Source organism: Martes martes (genome assembly GCF_963455335.1).
Source record: "Martes martes genome assembly, chromosome: 13".
Lineage (NCBI taxonomy): Eukaryota > Metazoa > Chordata > Mammalia > Carnivora > Mustelidae > Martes > Martes martes.
This window is the reverse complement of record NC_137901.1, coordinates 126,786-147,771: the sequence shown is the minus strand read 5'-3', so window position 1 is coordinate 147,771 and position 20,986 is coordinate 126,786. Positions and strand designations below refer to the sequence as shown.

General features: G+C 49.2%; 1 long non-coding RNA gene across 1 annotated transcript; it reads left to right on the top strand.

The window, feature by feature from the left end:
* The first annotated feature begins 9,116 nt into the window (after positions 1–9,116).
* LOC308354037 lies at positions 9,117–20,730 on the top strand. Its single transcript, XR_013967841.1, has 3 exons — positions 9,117–9,202; positions 17,449–17,541; positions 20,635–20,730. It is a non-coding gene; the product is annotated as an uncharacterized lncRNA (long non-coding RNA).
* Positions 20,731–20,986: the final 256 nt, after the last annotated feature.

Genomic DNA, 20,986 nt, shown 5'->3' with positions numbered 1-20,986 from the left:
CACTGCAAACAGAACCGTTTAATTCTTTCAACAGGTACGTCACTGTGACTCAAGAGTAATCTGAATGTGGAAATAGACACCACATTTATTTGCTAAAGACATTACTTGTCACTGTGAAAGCATAACCCAAAAGGGCCGGTGAGTCACCTCTGTCCCCACAAGAGACGTGGCTAGAGATTCTTGATGCTTCTGTAATGTTGGCCTCCAGCGGTCGAAGCGGATGTCGGGTAGCCACGAGCTTGCCTGCGTCGAGGCTGCGCCGGGTAGTGTCAGTGTGCCGGGTGTCGTGCTGGCTGCTCCGCTGGTTGACGCTCCTTTGATCGTACCCCCGCCGCCCCCCCATCAGCATGCCGCCTCCACCAGGGACTCCGCCTCCCAGTCAGACCCTCTCGGGAGGCCCATTGGTCCGTTTCCCGTAATCACGGAACGGCAGCTTCTCACAGCTGAGGGATCTGGACGTGACGTCTTGGGTCTCAGCCTCACCTGAAGGCTCACGAACGTTCTGGTCAAAAAGCCGCAGGTGGATGGCCTGGGAAGGGCAGAGGCATGGGCTGGAACGTAGCGGGAGGCTGGAGGAGGCCCAGAGCACGGCGGCCCGGCAGCCGGCGCAGAAGGCAGGGCGACGGCCACGGGGTTGTGGGGAGGGGCTGCCCTCAGCCGCTTCTGTGACACGGGCCCCAGGGCGAACCTCTGAGGGCAGGCGGCACCGTGCTGGGAGCGTGCAGGGCTGGGCCCCACGGCCCAGGACGGCAGAAGCCCGGGGCCGCGCCCGGGGCCGGTGCTGGCTGCAGTCCCCGCACGGGTGCCGTGGTGGCAGAGGATGAGCTGGCCCGTAGCACGGATGCCGGCTCTCCCTTCACCTCCGTCACGGAGACCAAGCAGAGACGAGCCGTGAGGAAGCCAGTGGGGAGCCAGAAGACCCTGTCCACACGCCACCGGATCGCCCCAGAAACAGAGGCCCCGCGTAGCTGCTGCATCGCCACCCCGGACTCGCGTTTCTGGGCAGAGATGGTTTTCCAGAGCTCTGCTAGAAGGTCCCACATCAGGGAAGTGCTGGTGCCAGCCGGCCTCACTGGTGTTGGGTGCACGTCATCCTCTCCTCAAATGCAGGTTAGTTCAGTCTCCCTGCACAAGTCCGCGTGGTTCTTGTTCTTCATGAAGTTCTGAGGCGCGACTTCCGGAGACGCTGGGCCGCAGCCGGACCTTCCCCGACCGTGTCTTGCTTGCGGAGGCGGCAGCCCGGGCGAGGGCCCCGGCAGGCGAGCGCTCCGCGAGGCCGCCCGCAAGCTCCCGGGCGAGTGCGGCCGTGGGGCGGCCACCCGCCTGCTCTTACGGCCGCCTCCGACAGCCCCTCCGGCCTGGCGACTACTGCGTGGGTCTAGATTTCTTAATCGCTCACCAAACAAAGCGACACCGAACTCCAAGAAAGAGAAACGAGGCCTCAAACTCCAACCTGGTTTTTAGTCTAGTTTTTAAGCCGTGTTTCTAGACGTGTCAGCTGTTGCTCTCGCTAGGAAATGGGCTGAACACTTGAATAATAGCACCAGTGACAGCGCCACTGTGTTGCGCTCTGCTGGAGGGCACTCCGCACCCCAAGCGGTCGCCCTCAACGGCACCCCTGCATCTGACCCAGAGACGGGTGCGAATGGGGGGCCGCGCGTAGGGAGGGAGCCGGGAAGGTGGAAGGGCGGCCGTCGTGCTGGCAGGAGAGCTTCACGCGCTCCACACGGCCGAGAGCGTTGCCTCTTACTCCGTCTGCGTTTCACAGCGGAGAAGTGGGGCCAGAGGTGGAGGGACCGGCTGGCCCGGTGTGCTCTGGACTTCCCGTCCGGGCAGGCACGGACGAGCTGGCCACCTCACTGAAGGCCGGTTTACTCCCCAGGGTGACCCGTCCCTAACCATAGTGCCACATTGCCTCGTACTCTGCCTACTATCTCCAGACGCAGGCCTGGCTCTTCGTGTACCGAGATCTATAGGGCGTCCTGGTAAAGTAGAAAGACCTTAGAAAATTGACCAAAAGCAGACTAAAAACATGTTGTATGTGTCCACCGTATCGTCATACAGAGAACAAACACTGATACCAGTCATTCATTCACTCGGATGTTCTACGGACAATTTTGAGGGTAGACCATGTAGAAGGTGCTAAGTAGTAGCTCAGGGGAGCTTTTCATAGCCTTTAAAGTAGGTGTTCCCCTGACCAGTCTCCTTTGTCCCACTCAAAATTGTGAGCTTTATGTTAAGGATTTTTTTTTTTTTTTTCACAGACGGAGATCACGAGTAGGCAGAGAGGCAGGCAGAGAGAGAGGAGGAAGCAGGCTCCCCGTGAGCAGAGATCCTGACGCGGGGCTCGATCCCAGGACTCTGGGATCATGACCTGAGCCGAAGGCAGAGGCTTTAACCCACTGAGCCACCCAGGCACCCCTTTATGTTTATTTTTAAATAAAAAAAATACACGGAGTCCTTTTTCAGGAGGGACGTTTTTCCAATAAAAATTTTAAAATTTATGGGGCGCCTGGGTGGCTCAGTGGGTTAAAGCCTCTGCCTTCAGCTCGGGTCATGATCTCAGGGTCCTGGGATCGAGCCCCACATCGGCTCTCTGCTCAGCGGGGGGCCTGCTTCCCTTCCTCTCTCTCTGCCTGCCTCACTGCCTACTTGTGATCTCTCTCTGTGTCAAATAAATGAATAAAAAATCTTTAAAAAAATTTTTAAATTTATTAAAATTTAAATTATAAACCAAACTTCAGCAACCATATAAGCATATTTACTACAAATAAACTAAGATTGTGTGGTCTTCCGTTCAAATACAAATTCAGAATTCATTGTCAGGAATGAATATGTTTTTTCAGAAATTGGTTGTTTACAGCTTACAATCCATGATCTGGGAAGTTTGATATAATGTTAAATAATTTACAGTTTACCTACAAGTAAGCTAGAGAAAATTGAATGACTAATAGCAATGAATAGTAAGGTTTTAATGGCTCAGTTTTTCTTAAGACAACTTTTCCGTCTAGGTATGTAGTTCTATCTCAAAAGAGGATATTGTTAGTTGAGCTATAAAATCCAGAAAAAAGTTTGCCAGTTTACAGAGAAGTTGTCTCATTTTGCTTCCCCAACCTCCTTCAAAGCAGCTTTCAAACATGGAGACTGAAGACATGGAATTTCCTGCGCTGTCTGTGAAATAGTGGCTCAGAGAAGAGCTTCGGAAAACGAGCAGGAACACCCACGCTCCCAGCGCCCGCGCGCGCGAGTGTGATGCCCCAGACGGTGTCCGTGGACGCGGGAGAGGGCTTCCAAGCAGATTTGGGTTAGGGTCTTCTTGTTATGAGGAAAGTGTCTCCGGTCCTAAAAAGAGCAGGAGACATCTACAGTTGGCTGTTTGTGGAAGAGGACTTCTGAAAATGGGATATTCAGAAGAGAGCATTTGAAGGGAATTAGGCATTTTGGAGGGAAGCTAATTTCTGGTTATTTTTGAAAACTATGGAGCGTCCGGGTGGCTCAGTGGGTTGGGCGCCTGCCTTCGGCTCAGGTCATGATCCCAGGGTTTGGGGATCCAGCCCCAGTCGGACTCCCTCTGCACCTGCCCCTCCCCCCAGCTTGTCTTCTTGCACACACTACACGTGCTCTCTCAGATTAATGAAACACACTTTGTCTAGGATTTATATGTGCTTTCAGATGACGGAGTGGAGTGAAGATGTCGTGTCAGTGAGGTGGCTTACACAAGCGGAGGCCTGCTAATGGATGCGGGAGTTTCGGACCTACTGGAGGAGCCCCCCCAGTCCCACTCTGGTCACACGACACCATGTTGCACCCACAAAGGCCTTTCAGCTACATTCAGTTCCCAGGTGCTCTTGGAGTGACTTAGGAAACCGAGAACGTTGGGCGCCTGGGCGGCTCCGTCGGTGAAGCGTCTGCCTTCAGCTCAGGTCATGGTCTCAGGGTCCCGGGATGGAGCCCCGCATTGGGCTCCCTGCTCGGCGGGGAGCCTGCTTCCCCCTCTGCCACTCCCTCTGCTTGTGTGCTCGCCCTCACTCTCTCTGTCAAATAAATAAACCAAATCTTAAAGAAAATTAAGAACCTTGTATGAACTGACGTTGCCCCTCAGCGGCTCGAGGGTTCCGTCTCCCGGGCTCAGTCTTTTTCACTGTGGACTTCACTTCTATTTGCGTGGGATGGTCGCGGCCGTTTCATCCAGGAAAGTTCTGACTCAGAGGTGGGCAGGAAGCACGAGTCGCTCGCCGGCACGCGCTCCCGCCGTCTCCTCGCCGAGGTCCCGCTGTTCTGGTGCCTGCGTACAGTCTGCGCTGACTGATCTGATGACTAGAGATAAAGTCGGAGATACTAAGAACAGATTTATTGTTACCGAAATATTAAATGAGTCAATTCTGTATTTTAAAAACTAAAATGAAAAACTTGGTAAATTCAGTGTGAGACCTATTTGGTAATAAAAGTTTAATGATCTTGGGACATTACCGTGTGTGTAAGTTCTGACCTGTCATTCCCACTTAGAAAGAAATCCCTATATGTACATTTAGAACTGGATCAAAATACTTACCATAATGTCTGAGGGACTTAGTATAATTTAAACAATATCCCCTAATTTCTCCATATTTAAGAAGTTCTGAAAATGAACTTATTTTAACCATATTGTATGTGAGAACGGATGCCAAGTTCTTGTCCCGTATGTCGGATTTTCCATTTACAAAACGGCAAGGGATGGGACGGTGATTCCTTCTGTGTTTCATAAGAAATGGTCTCAGTATAATCATAGTTATTTTCCATGCACTAGAAATAGAAATGGGTCTTCGTCACTTCCTGAACAGTTCATTAGCAAACTGCTTACCTGCAGTGACCTGCGCAAGGATAAAGTGGTCTGCAACTTGCTTTCCCACAGGATTGCCGGGGGCTGCACCAAAAGACTAGACACGGGGCACCTGGGGGCGCTCAGGCAGTCGTGCGCCCAGCTCTGGATTTCCGCTCAGATCGTGGTCTCGGTGGTGGGGTGGAGCCCGCGTCTGGCTCTGGGCTCTGTGCGGTCCGCTTGAGATGCCCCTCCCCTGCTTGTGTGTACTCTCTCCCTCAAATAAACAAAGTCTTAAAAGAATTATACACAAAATGGAATAGACTAGACAGGCCGATGCAAAGGGCTGGGATCATGGCCTGTTCTCCATAACCAGGTTTGTGGGTTGGTTTGTTGTAAAGCAGGCTCCGTCCGTGCCCAACGTGGAGCTTAAACTCAGGACGCCAAGATCAAGAGTCACATGCTCTCCCCTCAAGCCGGCCAGGCGGCCCCGTGATAGTCGTCTTGCTCTCTACCATCGAGTCTGCCTCAGCCCAAGTTATCGGGTTGCGCTGCATAAATCAAACTACTTGGGTTAGCATAAAAATCTTAGAAAAATCATAAAAATCAAGATTTCTCTCCTCGCTCCTCTCTGCACCCCCCTCACTGACCAGGTCCGTCTGCCTATGATGCAGGAAGTGTGCAGGAAGAGGGTCAGAATGGTGAATTTTCCTTCCTTCAAGATCTAATATTTAGGGGGGATCTGGGCAGCTCAGGTGACGATGTGTCTGACTCTTGGCTTCGGATAGGGCATGAGCTCAGGGTTGTGAGATCAAGCCCAGAGGTGGGCTCTGTGCTCAGCTCCTGTCTGTCCCTCCCCCTCTGCTCCTCCCTCCCACCTTCACTCTCTATCTTGAAAGAAAGAGAGAGAGAGAGAGAAAGAGAAAACCTTTTAAAAAATAAATAAAATTCAGTATTTATTTAAAAATTTAAGCTGCTACCCTTAATTTGATAATGTTCTATTCCTCCAATGGTGTTTTCTCATTGAAACTCTGTGGGCATCCTCTGAGATCATCAGCAATGTTACAGTATTTTATAAATATTTCACTATAGGCGTAACATCGCATCTCTTTCTTCCTAAAGCAAATTTGCACCAAATTTCCCTGGGTCTATGCTGTATACATGTGTCCGCCTCTCAAGGCTTATGTGGACTTAGATGACATGTCTGGGAGGAGAAAGATGCTAAGAAAGAAGCAAAGGGCGGCCTGAGGCCCAGTAAAACAAGATGAAGGGCTTCGGCCGCTGAACACACTCGTGGGTTTCCCACGGGCTCTTTCCAAACGTGGGGCGCCCCGCTTCTCCGCTGTCTGCTTCATTCACTCGGGTCAGGGGCAGGTACGCTTGCATTTACGAGACCGGCCGCCGCAGGTCCAGTGTCTAGAAGGGTGGGGCCAGAATAACTCACTCCGACCGCGCAGGTTTGGCTGACGCGGTCTCCAGTACTGCATGACGCGGGCTTCGAAAATGAGAATCAGTCATTAATGCTGGACCGAAAAACTTCTAGTGACTCAGCCCATCCACTCGGAGGCTCCTAGAGATTTAAATTCCAACAGGTGGTTTCCAGCCAGGTGCTGACAGCCCGAGGTGGGAAGGGAGAAAACAGAGCAGAGTTTTTTCCTCACCTTGCAGGTTCCGCTGGACTGTGACTACCGAGATGGCTTGTAATTCAAATATACGACCACGTCTCAGTGTTTAAATCGCAGCAGCGCTGGAGCTGGAACCCGCGCCCTCCGTCCGCCGAGCCACACACTCGTCGCCTCCATCCGGAAGAGCTTCAAGACTAACGTCGGAGCTTTGGTCTGTAATAAACATTACTTCAGGAGTCGCTGAGGCTGTGCGTTTCGATCGTGAGTAGATTGTTAAGAAGCTTGTAAGGACTGGAGGGACCAGCGGCGGTTACTGCTTGGTAATTCCAGTAGCGAGACTGGGAGCACAGGGCGCTTAGGTCTTCAAGTTGACAGAAGTTGCTTAACAGAAGTGACCCCGGGGTCGCCTTGGTTCGCTTCTCCCTTGTTCCTCCCTGACTGCCGTCGTGCGACCTCGGGGGACGGGGGACGGGGACGGGGGCGCACGCACTGGGGTGCTCTCCATCACGTGTCATTGTTTTAAAGAGTTTATTTATTGTTTATTTGGCAGAGATCCCAAGTAGGCAGAGAGGCGGGCAGAGAGGGGGGGAGCAGGCTCCCCGCTGAGCAGGGAGCCCGAGGCGGGGCTCGACCCCAGGACCCCGACCCGAGCGGAGGGCAGAGGCTTTAGCCACCGAGCCACCCGGACGCCCCCCTCCCGGGCTCATTTTAAAGCGCACGTGTCACGAGCCTCTCCGTGCTCCGCGGCGTGCTGGGCGTGCGGGCGGCCTGTACGAGTGCGGGTGCGGGTGTGGACGGGCACAGCCCCCCGTGTCTCTCCTGCGGCCGCCTCCGGAGCCGGCGACAGCCCGGGGGACACGGCTCGCCGCGCGCCTGCATCGGAGCCCGAGCCGGACGCCTGCCCCCGGCGACCGGGCGGAGCGAGGACACCCACACCGGCGGACGGGGTGGACCGGCGAGCAGGGAAACGGCCTCTAAAGACGACTTGCGGGGACCCCCGTGAGAAGCCGGCGCGCGGGTTCGGTGCCGCGGCCAGTGCGGTCCGTGCGCGCGTCTCGCACCTGCGGGCCCGGCTGGGCCGCGTCCGTCGGGGCAAGCGGCGCCGCTTGTTTTCACAAATGAGCCGACGGGCGCGGAGGGCTCCGTGGCTTTCCTGCGGGACCGTGGCGGGAGCCGCACGCGGCCGGGAGCGGCCGGGCCGTCGCCGGGCAGAGGCTGGTCACGATGCTGGCGGGTCACGATGCGGGCGGGTCACGATGCGGGAGGGTCACGATGCGGGCGGGTCATGATGCGGGAGGGTCACGATGCGGGCGGGTCACGATGCGGGCGGGTCACGATGCGGGAGGGTCACGATGCGGGCGGGTCACGATGCGGGCAGGTCTCCACTCGCTCGCTCAGCGGGTGCGGGGCAGACCGAGGACCCGCAGGCTGCGGGGCGAGCGCGGGGGCCACCTCCCTGCCCTGAAATCAGGAGTCTGACCTCGACCCACCGAGCCCCCCGGGGCCTCGGAACGACGACGACCCCACCGAGGAGAACCGCGGCGGCGCCGGGAGCGGACCCTACGCCGGGCTCGAGCCTGCGGCACCAAACCCCGGCGACCCCGGGGAAGAAGACGGGGGTCCTCGTGCGCCCGCGGCCCGGCAGAGGGAAGGCGGCGCGGCGGGGCTGCGGTCGCGGACGAGGCGCTCGGGTCCCGCCCGCGCCGTCCGGAAGCCGCGCACCCGCAGCTGTTGCCCCCGAGCGCGGAGGCCGGAGCCCACGTCCCCGGGGCGGGCTCTGCGGGGCGCACGGTCGGGCCGGCCCGGAGGGCGCGCGGTGGAGCCGGTGCGCGGAGGCGGGGCCGGCCGCGTCCGGAGACGCGCATCTCCGCGGGGGGGACCGAGCCCCTGGGCGCCTCCGTCCCGCGACCCTGCGGTCCTGCGAGGCGGGTGACGCGAGGGCCGGCTGGGCTCGCGCCCGGGAGGCCGCACAGGTTCTGCGTCCCCGGGAAGGGCCGGGTCCCCTCTGCGCGGCTCGTCTGGGGCCCGAAGTTCGCGTCAAGGTCCCTGCGCCCCGCTCCTCGCCGACGCGCTCCGGACCGCGCTCGGGTCAGCGAAGGCCCAGCCTGGCGCGTTGTGGGGACGCCAGTGTGGCTGGTGACAGCCGTCCGGGGCCCTTCGAGCACAGACCCCGTAGACCCCGCGCGGGAGCACAGGGTCGCGGTCCCCACGGGCCCCCGGGCCGCGGGGCAGCGGGGCGGGCGTGCGCGCGAGGAGGGCCTGTCCGCGGATGCCTCGCTGGGGCCCCCGCGCCGCTCCAGTGCTCGCCGCCGCCGTTCGCGCGCCTGTGCTTTCCTAATTTCAAGTTTTTGTTGAAACTCCGGTGTCATAGTAATTTCAGGAGTAGAATTCACGGGTCCGTCACTTCCGTACGACACCCGGTGCTCGTCCCAAGCGCCTCCTTAATGCCCGACCCCCACCCACCTCCTCTCCAGCCACCCTCGGTTTGTTTCTATCCTTGAGTCTGTTTAGGGTTTGCGTCTCTTCTGTTCCTTTCCCCCAGGTTCATCTGTTTCGTCTCTTAATTTCCACATAGGAGTGAAACGAAATTTGTCTTTCTCTGACCTGTGCCCTGCAGCAGAACACCCTCCAGCTCCATCCACGTCGTTGCAAATGGCGAGATTTCGTCCGTGATGGCTGCGTAGTATTCCACGGTGTGTACACCGCATCTTCCCGTCGTTCATCAGTCCACGCACATCTGGGCGCGTTCCTCAGTTTGGCTCTTGTGGACATTGCTGATGTAAGCATTGGGGTGCAGGTGCCCTTTCACATCTGCACTTTTGTATCCTTCGGGTAAATACCCAGGAGTGCAATTGCTGGGTCGAGGATAGCTCTGCTTAACCTCTTGAGGAACCTCCACACTGTTCTCCACGGTGGCTGCACCAGCTTGCGTTCCCACCAACAGTGTAAGAGGGTTCCCCTTTCTCCGCATCCTCGCCAACACCTGTTGTTTCTTGTGTTGTTAATCGTAGCCAGCCCGACAGGTGTGAGGAGGTATCTCATTGTGGTTTTGATTTGTATTTCCCTAACGATGACTGACATTTAGCATCTTTCATGTGTCCGTTGGCCCTCTATATGTCTTCTTTGGGAAAATGTCTACTCATGTTTTCTGCCTTTTTTTTTTTTTTAACAGGGTTATTTGTTTTTTGGGTGTTGAGTTTGATAAATTCTTTATAGATTTTGGATACTAACCCTTTATCAGATACGTCATTTGCAAATCTCTCCACCCACCCCATAGGCTGCCTTTTAGTTTTGTTGACAGTTTCTTTTGCTGTGCAGAAGCTTTTGATCTTGGTGAAATCCTAACAGTTCATTTCTGGTTTCGTTTCCCTTGCCTTGGGAGACGTGTCTAGTAAGAAGCTGCTGTGGCCGATATAAAGGAGGTTGTCGCCTGTGTTCTCCTCTAGGATTCGGATGGATTTCCGTCTCACATTTAGGTCTTCCATCCATTTTGATTTTATTTCTGTGTGTGGTGTAAGAAAGCGGTCCAGCTTCATTCTTCTGTATGTCGCTGACCAGTTTTCCCAACGCCACTTGTTGAAGAGATGGTCTGTTTTCCATTGGACATTCTTTCCTGCTTTGTTGAAGATTAGTTGGTCATATATTTGTGGGTCCATTTCTGGGTTTTGTACTCTGTTCCACCGATCCATGTGTCTGTTTTTGTGCCAGTACCATGCTGTCTTGGTGATCACAGCTTTGTAATACAGCTTGAAGTCCAGAATTGTGATGCCTCCAGCTTTGGTTTTCTTTTTCAGAATTGCTTTGGCAATTCAGGGTCTTTTCTGGTTCCACACAAATTTAGGATTGCTTGTTGTAGCTCTGTGAAAAGTGCTGGTGGTACTTTGACAAGGATTGCATTAAACGTGTAGGTTGCTCTGGGCAGCGTAGACATTTTAGCCATATTTGCTCTTCTAGTCCATGAGCATGGGATGCTTTCCCATTTCTTTAATGTCCTCTTCAATTTCTTCCATAAGAGCACAGGTGAACTTCTTTGGTTAGGCTTATTCCTAGGTATCTTATTGTTTTTGGTGAAATTGCAAATGGGATCAATTCCTTGGTTTCCCTTTCTGCTTTTCTGCTGCTTCATTATTGGTGGACAGAAATGCAACATATCTCTGCACATTGATTTTATATCCTGCAACTTTGCTGAATTATGAATTAGTTCTAGCAATTTTTTGCTAGAGTCTTTTGGGTTTTCTACTTAGTGTATCATGTTGTCTGCAGAGAGTGAAAATTTGGATTCTTCTTTGAGGAATTGGATGCCTTGTGTTTCTTTTTGTTGTCTGATTGCTGAGGCTACGACTTCTAGTACTATGTTGAACAGTAGTGGTGAGAGTGAACATCCCTGTCTTGTTCCTGACTGTAGAGGAAAAGCTCTTAGTTTTTTCCCCAATGACGATGACATTAGCTGTGGGTCCTTCACATCTGGCCTTTATGATGTTGAGGTAGGTTCTCTCTATCCCTGCTTTCTTGAGGGTGTTTATCATGATGGATGCTTTACTTGGTCAAATGCTTTTCCTTCATCTATTCAGAGGGTCGTATGGTTCCTTTCTTTTATCCGTGTGGTGTACCATGTTGATTGATTTGCAAATATTGAACCTCCCTGGCAGCCCAGGCATAGATCCCACTTGACGGGGGATGACTCTTTCAGTGCACTTCTGGATTTGGTTTATTAGTACATGGCTGAGAGTTTCTGCATCCGTGTTCAACAGGGATGTTGGCCGATAGTTCTCTTTCTTAGTGGGGTCTTTGGTTTTGGAGTCAAGGTAATGCTGACCTTGTAGAATGAATTTGGAAGTTTCCCTTACTCTTCTGTTTTTTTTTGAATACTTTGAGTAATTTTTCTTTAAATGTCAGACAGGATTTCCCTGGGAATCCAGCTGGCCCTGTTGTTTTGTTTGTTGTGAGAGTTTTGATTTAATTTCTTTGCTGGCTTTCAGTCCGTTTATGCTTCCCATTTCTTCCTGTTTCAAATTGGGTAGTTTATAGCTTTCCAGGAATTTATCCATTTCTTCCAGACTAACCACTGTGCTGACATGTAATTTTTTATAATATCCCCTTATAATTCTTTGTATTTCTGTGGTGTTGGTTGTGATCTCTCCTCTTTAACTCATGATTTCATCTATTTGGGTCCTTTCCCTTTCTTTTTGATAAGCCTGGTTAGGGGTTTTTGAATTTTATTATTTCTTTGAAAGGATCATCTCTTAGTTTTGTTAATCGGTTCTGGGGTTTTTTGTTTATTCTATATCATTTATTTCTGCTCTAATCTTTATTATTTCCCCTTTTCTGCTGGCTTTAGGCTTTATTTTCTGTTCTTTTTCTAACTCCTTTAGGTGTAAGTTAGGTTGTATGTTTGAGACTTTTCTTACTTCTTGAGGTAGGTTTGCATTTCTATATACTCCTCCTTATGACTGCTTTTCCTGTATCTGAAAGGTTTTGGACCAATGTGTTTTCATTTTCATTTGTTTCCATATATTTTTAAAATTACTTCTTTAATTTCCGGGTTGACCCATTCATTCTTTAGTAGGATGTTCTTTAATCCATGTATTTGTGGTTTTTCCAAATTCTTTCTTCTAGTTGACCTCAAATTTCACAGTGTGTGGTCTAAAAATATGCAAGGTATGATCTCAATGTATTTGTACTTAGGCTTGATTTGTGACCTAATATGTGATCTATTCTGGAGAATGTTCCATGTGCACTTGAAAAGGATGTCTATTCTGCTGTTTTAGGATGGAATGTTGTTAATATATTTGTGAAGTCACTCTGGCCCAGTGTGTCATTCAAAGTCATTGTTTCCTTGTTGATTTTTCTGCTTAGATGATCTGTCCATTGCTGTATATGGGGTGTTGAAGTCCCCTACTATTTTTGTATTATTATCAATGAGATTATTTGTTTTAAAAAAATATTTTATTTATTTTAGTGAGAGAGACAGAAAGAGAGGGGGAGAGATAATGAGCAAGCAGGGAGAGGGGCAAGCAGACTTCATGCCGAGTGTGGAGCCTGGTGTGAGGCTCGATCCCATGACCCTGAGATCATAACCTGAGCCAAAACCAAGAGTCAGACCCTTAACTGACTGAGCCACCTAGACACCCCTCTTTATGTTTATTATTAATTGATTTATATATATGCCCCCATGTTGGGGGCATAAATATTTACAATGTTAGATCTTCTTGTTTGGTAGACCCCTTAATTATGATATAATGCCCTTCTTCATCTTGTGTTACAGACTTTGTTTTAAAATCTAGTTTGTCTGAGATAAGCATTGCTACTCCAACTTTCTTTTGATGTTTGTTACTATGATAGATGGCTGTCTATCTCTTCACTTTCATTTTTTATTTTATTTTTATTTTTAAGGATTTTATTTGACACACAGAGAGAGCACAAGCAGGGCGAGCCGCAGAAAGAGGGAGAGGGAGAAGCAGACTCCCCACTGAGCAGGGAGCATGGCGCAGGGCTTGACCGCAGGACCCTGGGATCATGATTCAAGCTGAAGGCAGATACTTAACCGACTGAACCACCCAGGCACCCCCATCCCTTTACTTTTAATCTACAGGTGTCTTTAGGTCTAAAATGAGTTTATTATAGGCTACACATAGATGGATCTTGGTTTTTTTTTTCTGTCCATTCTGACACCCTATGCTTTTGAGTGGAACATTTAATCCATTTAAACTCAGAGTGATTATTGATAGATACAAATTTAGTGCCATTTTATGTCTTGTTTTGTCATTGTTTCTGGAGATTTTCTCTTTTTTCTAGTCTTTGTTGCTTTTCGTGTCTCCCTTCCACTCAAAGAGTCCCCTTTAATATTTCTTGCAGGGCTGGCTTAGTGGTCACGAGCTCCTTTAGTTTCTGTTTGTCCAGGAAACTCTTTATTCCCCTTCTCTTCTGAATGACAGCCTTGCTGGATGAAATATTATTGGCTGCATATTTTTCCCATTTAGCACACGGACTATCATGCCACTCGCTTCTGGCCTGCCCGGTTTCTGTGGATAGGTCTGCCACTAACCTTATTTGTCTTCCCTTCGAAGTTAAGGACTTCTTCTGTCTTGCTGCTCTTCGGATTTTTTCTTTATCTTTTGTAAACTTAACTACGTTATGTATTGGTGTTGGCCTGCTTTTGCTGATTTTGAGTGGAGGTGTCTGCGCCTCTTGGAGTTGGATGTCTGTTTCCTTCCCCAGATGAGGGACGTTTTCAGCTATGATTTCCCCAAATAAACCTTCTGCCCCCCTTTCCCTTTCTTCTTCTCATGGGCTCCCAGGATACAAATGCTGAGTTCCCTGAGTCTACCCGTGTGGCCCAGTACTTCTCTTTCCCTCTTCTTTTCAGCTCTATTATTTTCCACAATTTTGCCTTCTGTATCACTTATTCATTCCTCTATTCTTCCATTCTCATGGTCATTACATCCAGTCATTTTTGCCTCTCAGTTACGGCATTTTCAAAATTTCAGACTGACTAGTTTTTAGGTCTTTTATCTTTGCAGTAAGAGACTCCCTGGTGTCTTCTATGCTTATCTCAAGCAGAGCCAGTATCCTTATGATTATTGTTTTAAATTCTGGATCAGGCATTTTACTTATATCTTTTTTGATAGAATCCTCGCTGTGACCCTTTCTTGTTCTTTCTTTTGGGATGAGTTCCTCCATCTTGGCATTTGTCTAGGTCTCCGCCTTCTTCTCTTTGTTAGGAAAGCCTGTTATGTTTCCTGCTCCTGAGAGTAATGGCTCTATAAAAAGAGGTCATATACTGTTCAGGGCCTGGTGCCTCAGGAAGTGTCTCTGATGTATGTCGTGTGCACTCTGCTGCTGTGTGTTGGCTTCTCTTCCCCTCCAGTCAGTCTTCTGCAGTTTCTCCTGGTCTGCAATGGGGAATGTTTAGACCTTGGGCAGCATGTGGTGAGTTTTAACTAGGTGTGCTCTGGTCTGCTTGTTACAAGAGACATGATGCTATTTCCACTAGAGCTGAAGCTTTGCAGAACTGTATGATCAGTAGACATGGTGTGTGGGGTGAGGGGGGGTGGTGGTGGTTGTGTTGGTCTTCTGGGGGAGGGGCCCACTACCCTGGTTCTCAGGCACACTTGCTCAGAAAAGCAACACCAGCAGAGCACAGGGGGGTGGGGCTCGGTGTAGGTGGTTTAGGCATCCACTGTTGTGCTGTGCTACCTACTGAAGTTAGCTTATGTTGGGGGGTAGGGGAAAGAAATGGCGCCAGCCTCCTCCCTCCTCCTGGAGAGGGGAGTTCATGCCTGCTGCTGTCCAGGAAGCCCTCTCAGAAGAGCAAACAATCGCCCCTCGTGTGTCCCAATATCTCTCAGATCCCTGCCTACACCTTATCTGTGTCTGGGCTGTCTGACCACTGGGCAGTCCAGTACACCTGTGTTCTATCTCAGGCAGGCCAGCTGAATTTTAAAACTCCGGACTTTAGGGATATGGCCTGCTGGAGACCCACACTGGTCCTCTGGGGGAGGGTCTCGCTGTGCTGGGATTGATGCAGCGTTGTCCCAGAAGGGCAGCTGCAGCAAAGCGTAGGGGCATGGATTTTGGAGTAAAGTGTAGCAAAGAGCCAGTTTCCAGGTTAGCTGCCTCCAGCAGGTGTCTCTGCACCTATGCTGAGGGGTGGGGAGGATAATGGGTCTTTTGTCCCTGGAGAGGCAATCCCACCTCTCCTAGATGCACTCCAGGAAGGGGAAACCATGTCTCTCCCAGTGTCTCCCAGGGGATCCTCAGATTGTGCCCTATGCCCTGGGTTAGGTGTCCTTCTCCCAGGAGCACTGCAGTTCTCAGGGTTCCACATCAGCCATTCCGGCAGACCTCTGAAACTCCAGTCTTTGAGCCCCACTGGCTGTAAAAACTCATAAAAATCAGCCCCTCTCATTTTCCCAGTCAATGGCTTTAAGGAAGTGTTTTCCTTATGTGATCCCCTTTGCAATCCTCCCTCACGCTCTGTTTCTCTCTCTCTCTCTCTCTCCTTCCTTCACTCTCCTCCTGTCCCCTCCCCAGTCTCTCCATGGCCAGTGCTCCCTCCCATCCACAGCACCCATGATCCTTTCCTCCTCCAAATCACATTTCCACCTTCCGTGATGTGACCTCTTCTCTCCCTCTAGCTGTGCAGCTTGTGTCAGTTCTCAGATTGATTTCTTGGATATTCAGAATGATTTGATATTTATCTAGCTGTGTTTGGGGGAAGAGGCAACCCTAGGGTCCTTACTAATCTGCCATCTTAGTTCCTCCATCCTCCCAATTTTTTTATTGTGGTAGAATACATATAAAATCTACCATCTTGGGGCATCTGGGTGGCTCAGTGGGTTGAGCCTCTGCCTTCAGCTCAGGTCATGATCCCAGGGTCCTGGGATCAAGTCCCCCATCGGGCTCTCTGCTCAGCGGGGAGCCTGCTTCCCCCTCTCTCTCTGCCTGCCTCTCTGCCTGCTTGTGATCTCTCTCTGTCAAATAAATAAATAAATAAAATCTTTTTAAAAAATCTACCATCTTAACCATTTTAAAATGTATAGTTCAGTGATATTAAATACATTCACACTGTTGAGCAGCTGTCTCCATCTATCTCCAGAAATTTTTTATTTTCCCAAACTGAGACTCTGTCCTCATCAAACACCGACTCCCCATTCCCCTCCCACAGCCCCCAGCAGTCACCATCTACTGTCTCTATGATCGTGATTCTCTAAGAACCTCACATAAGTGGAATTGTACAGGATTTGTTCATGACTGGCTTGTTTCACTTAACATTTTGTCCTCCAGGTTCACCCATGTTGTAGCAGGTGTCAGGATTTCCTTTCCAAGGCTGAAGAATATTCCGTTGTGTGTATTACTGTATTTGTTTATCCATTCATCCACTGTTGGAGATTTAGGCTACTTCCATGATTTAGCTATTGTGAATTGTGCTGCCACAAACATGGGTATATAAATTGTACTAATTTGCTTTTAATTAACACTGGATGTCAGAGGTCTCAATATGGCTCAACTATGAAGTAAAAGTATCATCCGTGAATGATGTGCAATAAAGCCCCAGCCACACCTGGGTGGTGAGACTCGGAGTGATATTCTTCTTGTATCTTTTCATATTTTATAAACTTCCTGAAATTAATGTGCATTTACCTTGTTCTCTAAAAATATTAGTGGCATGTCATCTAACACTGTCACCTGTTGAAAAAAGTGATTAAGTCCAGTTGTAAGTCCAGTTGTCCAATGTACTTAATGATCAAGTATGTCAAGCCATTGTACATGGAGCTGCTGTCGTTGAAGTAAGGTGCTGCTAGGTGATGCAGTAGTTTTAAAGCTTGAAGTTCAAGAATCAAAGAAATCAGGTCATCTGGTTGGTTGCCGATAACCCCCAACAGTAAAATTCAAGTATACACAATTCAGTGTTTCCATTACCTTTGGAACTTGAGTTCAAGGAACTAATGAAAAGTGGTATGATATAGGAGCAAGGCCTTCCGCCCGCCGGCCTCATGAAAATGTTCATGAAACTCTCTCTCCCTCATTGCTTACATTCACCAAACAGAAAAGGCTGCAGGTGTAGACCTCCCCCCCCCACCACCACACAGTAACTCGAGGTCAGGGAGGTGGAGACACCCCATGGCCTGCCCCGGTCCCCACTGGCTCCCAGCTGGAGATGACACTGGGATAGGTGAGGGGCCAGAAGAGAGCATTTTTTTTTCTGTCTAGACACATATTTAATAATTGTTGAAGAAAAAACCACTCAGCACCACATCTAGCAACTCTGAATGAGGCTGTCTGCTGGCTGCGGTCCATCCCGCCATGCTGCCTCCACATATGGGCTTGTGAGCCACAATCTCTCCTGCCTCTCTGTTGAAATGTTGCCACTGTCACTGATTTATTCTCCATCCATATCCACTCAGTCCTATTACATGCATGTCCTTGTCAGCCGCTGGGGACAAAACATGAATGAAATGGGGCTTGTGCCCTCCTAGAGCTCTTGACCCTGAGCCATAATGCTGTGCTCTGTCTCTACTGCAGGAGTGAGAAGGGAGAAGACTGAAATGGGAATGGGAGACAAGGCTTCACAGAGGAGGAGACAGGACAACAGAGGCAAGGAGCGCTCTGCCTCAGGTGAGGACCAGTGTGCAATGGCTTTGGGGAAGGGCTGTGTGGAAGGCTCACTGGGGAGCTCAGTGGCACAGAACTTGACCGCAGGATGTGGGGTTAGAGCCTGGCAAGCTGAGAGATTTTGCTGTGATTTGGTACGTAAGTAAATTCGATAATAGCAATATGCATGTACCTAGAACTTCAGACAGCCTTCTGGTTCCCCTTCCCTTCCCCCTCAGTCCTCCGCTGTGGCAGAACTCAGCCGTGGGTAGGGAAGCAGGGGCTGCAGCTCCTGAAGGAGGGCAAGAGAGGAGTCCACGCTGAGGGGCAGGCAGGATCTGAGAGTCGTCATTGCTGGTGCAGCTGGGGTGAGAGGGGGTCTACACACGGGGAAATCTGAACTGGGTGAGAGGGCATGGGGGGGCAAATCAGCAGAGAGTGGCCATGTGGGAGAACGGGGGTGGTGGTCGTGGCCTGATGTGGGCTATCAAACCTGGAGTCACCTGCGTGCAGAGGGGCCCTGGGAACTCCCTCGCTGTGCACATACATGTACACGTGTCTGTCGTTGCACACAGATGCATGTAACCCCCAGTTCTGTCCCTGGGAGGCCTCGGAGCAATGACCCCTCATAGCAGTAAGCACACCTAAGGCCCGGTTCCTGACTTCTAAACACCATTCTCCAGAGAAGGAATCAGAACTCCTTGAAAGAAAAAAAAGGGCTGATTTCAGGTCTGAGGCAGGAAAAGTATAAGATAAACATGAAACACCTAGTTAAACCAGAAAGCAAGAATGTGCTTCAAGAATCATGCGGAAATGTAAAAAAGGTACACAAGCCAGCCTGAAGAGAATCCCAATAGCCAAATCTGGGACATTCTGACATCAGAATAATGACAACAAAGGATTATAATTCATTGAATAAAACAGGAGTCCATACTGATATAAACAACAAATTACTTGAAAATTTGATGAAGAATGAAGTATTTTCATAGGCTCAAAAATACAAAATACTCAACTCCTTACAAAATACTCAACAAAGAAGGAAAGAAACATTTCCCAGCGGGGAAGCCTGGAAGATACCAGTGTGGTGAAGTGGTCGGAGGGAGTGGACATCATCTGTGGGGGCACAAGGGAAGTGGGAGCAACTGTTAGGACGTAGGAAGAACACAGCATTGCTTCTGTGGGGAGTAACCCAAAACTAGTCACCCAAAACTAGCTGTGAGGCTTTCTCCAACAAAGCCAAATTACAAAATAACTGACCTGTCGCCTTCGGAAGTGTCAAGGACGTGAAAGTGAAGGAAGACTGCGGCACTGTCCCCCAGGGAGGAAGAGTAAAGTCAACTAATTGCTGGGCGTGGTTCTGAACAGGTGTTTTCTATTGTAAAGCACATTATCAAGGCAACTAGCAAAGCAGGGGTGGGGTCAAGGGCTACATGATAACGTATCAACTTCCAGATTTGTTGTGGTTGTTGTTCTCATGGGAGATTTTGTTAGTTAGTGGAAAAAAAATCCAGGGAGCCAGGATTCTCATTGACTATCTATCTATCATCTATCATCTATCATCTATTTTTTTAAAGATTATTTATTTACTTATTTGGCAGAGAGAGCGTACAAGCAGGGGGAGCAGCAGGCGGGAGGAGAGGGAGAGGGAGAAGCAGGCTCCCTGCTGAGCGGGGAGCTTGATGTCGGCTCGATCCCAGACCCTGGGATCATGACCCGAGTTGAAGGCAGGCACCTCACCAACTGAGCCCCCCCCAGGTGTCCCACTATTTATTTTTTTAAATTGAGGGCATAATGGACATACAATAGCAATTTCAGGTGCCCAACATAATGATTTGATATTTGTATATATTGTGAAATGATCCCCACAATAAATCTAGTTGACATCTGTCACGATACATAGTCACAACTTTTTTTCTTGTGATGAGAACTTTTTTATGATCTATACTTAGCAACTTTAAAATATGCAATAAGGTATTACTGACTATAGTCTCACTATGCTGTACACTACATCACAATGACAATTATTCTATAACTGGGATTATTTTATAACTATAAATGATAATTGTGTTATAACTGGGATTATAATTATAAATGATAATTATAATTGGGATTATAATTGCAAATGATAATTATGTTATAACTGGGATTATTTTATAATTACAAATGATAATTATGTTATAACTGCAACTTTGTACCTTTTCTCCCCCTTTACTCATTTCCCCCTCCCCACCCCTGGCAGCCACCAGTCTGTTCTCTGTATCAATGAGCTTAGTTTTTGTGTTGTTTTTAATTCCACAAGTAAGTGGGGTCATACAGCATTTGTATTTCCACGTCTGACGTATTTAATTTAGTATAACGCTCACAAGATCCATCCATGTTCTGGCAAATGGCTGAATAATATTCCATTGTGTGTGTTTCACATATTTTTTCTTTTTCCATATTCTCTCTCTCCCTTTATTTTAATTCTGGTAGAGTTAACATGCGGTGGTGCTCAGGTGTAACCCTAGAGAAGCAACAATTCCTCTTGTTAGTGCTCGTTATGATAAATGTGCTCTTAATCCCTTCACCCACGCCCCACCCATCTCTCCTCTGGTAACGTCAGTTTGTTCTCTATCCTGAAGAATCTGTTTTTCGGTTTCTTTCTTTCTTTGTTTTGTTTCTTAAATTCCACATACGAGTGAAATCATACGGTATTTGTCTTTCTCTGGCTCCTCCCACCTAGCAGTATACTCTCTAGGCTCATCCATGTTGTTGCAAATGGCAAGATTTCATTCTTTTTCATTGTTGACTAATATTCTATTGTATGTATAGACCACCTCTTCTTCATTCACCTATCAGTGGACACTTGGGCTGCTTCCGTGATTTGGCTATTGTAAAGAATGCTGCAATAAACATGGGGGTGCATATATCTTTTCTAATTAGTGTTTTCATATTCTTGGGTAAATAGCCAGTAGTGGAATTACTGGAGTGTATGGTGATTCTATTTTTTAATATTTTGAGGAACCTCCATACTGTTTTCCACAGTGGCTACACCAGTTTGCATCCCCACCAACAATGCAGGAGGGTTCCCTTTTTTCCACATACTCACCATGATGTTTCTTTTGTTTTTTATTTTAGCCATGCTGCCAGATGTGGAGTGAGATCTCATTGTGGTTTTGACCTGCATGTCCCTGACGATGAGTAATGCTGAGCATCTTTTCATGTGTCTCTTGGCCATCTGTTTGTCTTCTTTGGAAAATGTCTGCTCATGTCTTCATACTTTTAAGTTCCATTATTTGTTTTTTTGTGTATTGAGTTGTACCAGTTCTTTATAAATTTTGGATACTAACCCTTTATTAATTATGTCATTTTCAAGTATCTTCTCTTATTCAGTAGGCTGTCTTTTAGTTTTGTTGGTCGTTTCCTTTGCTGTGCAGAAGCTTTTTATTTCTGTGTAGTCCCAAAAGTTTATTTTTGATTTTGTTTCCCT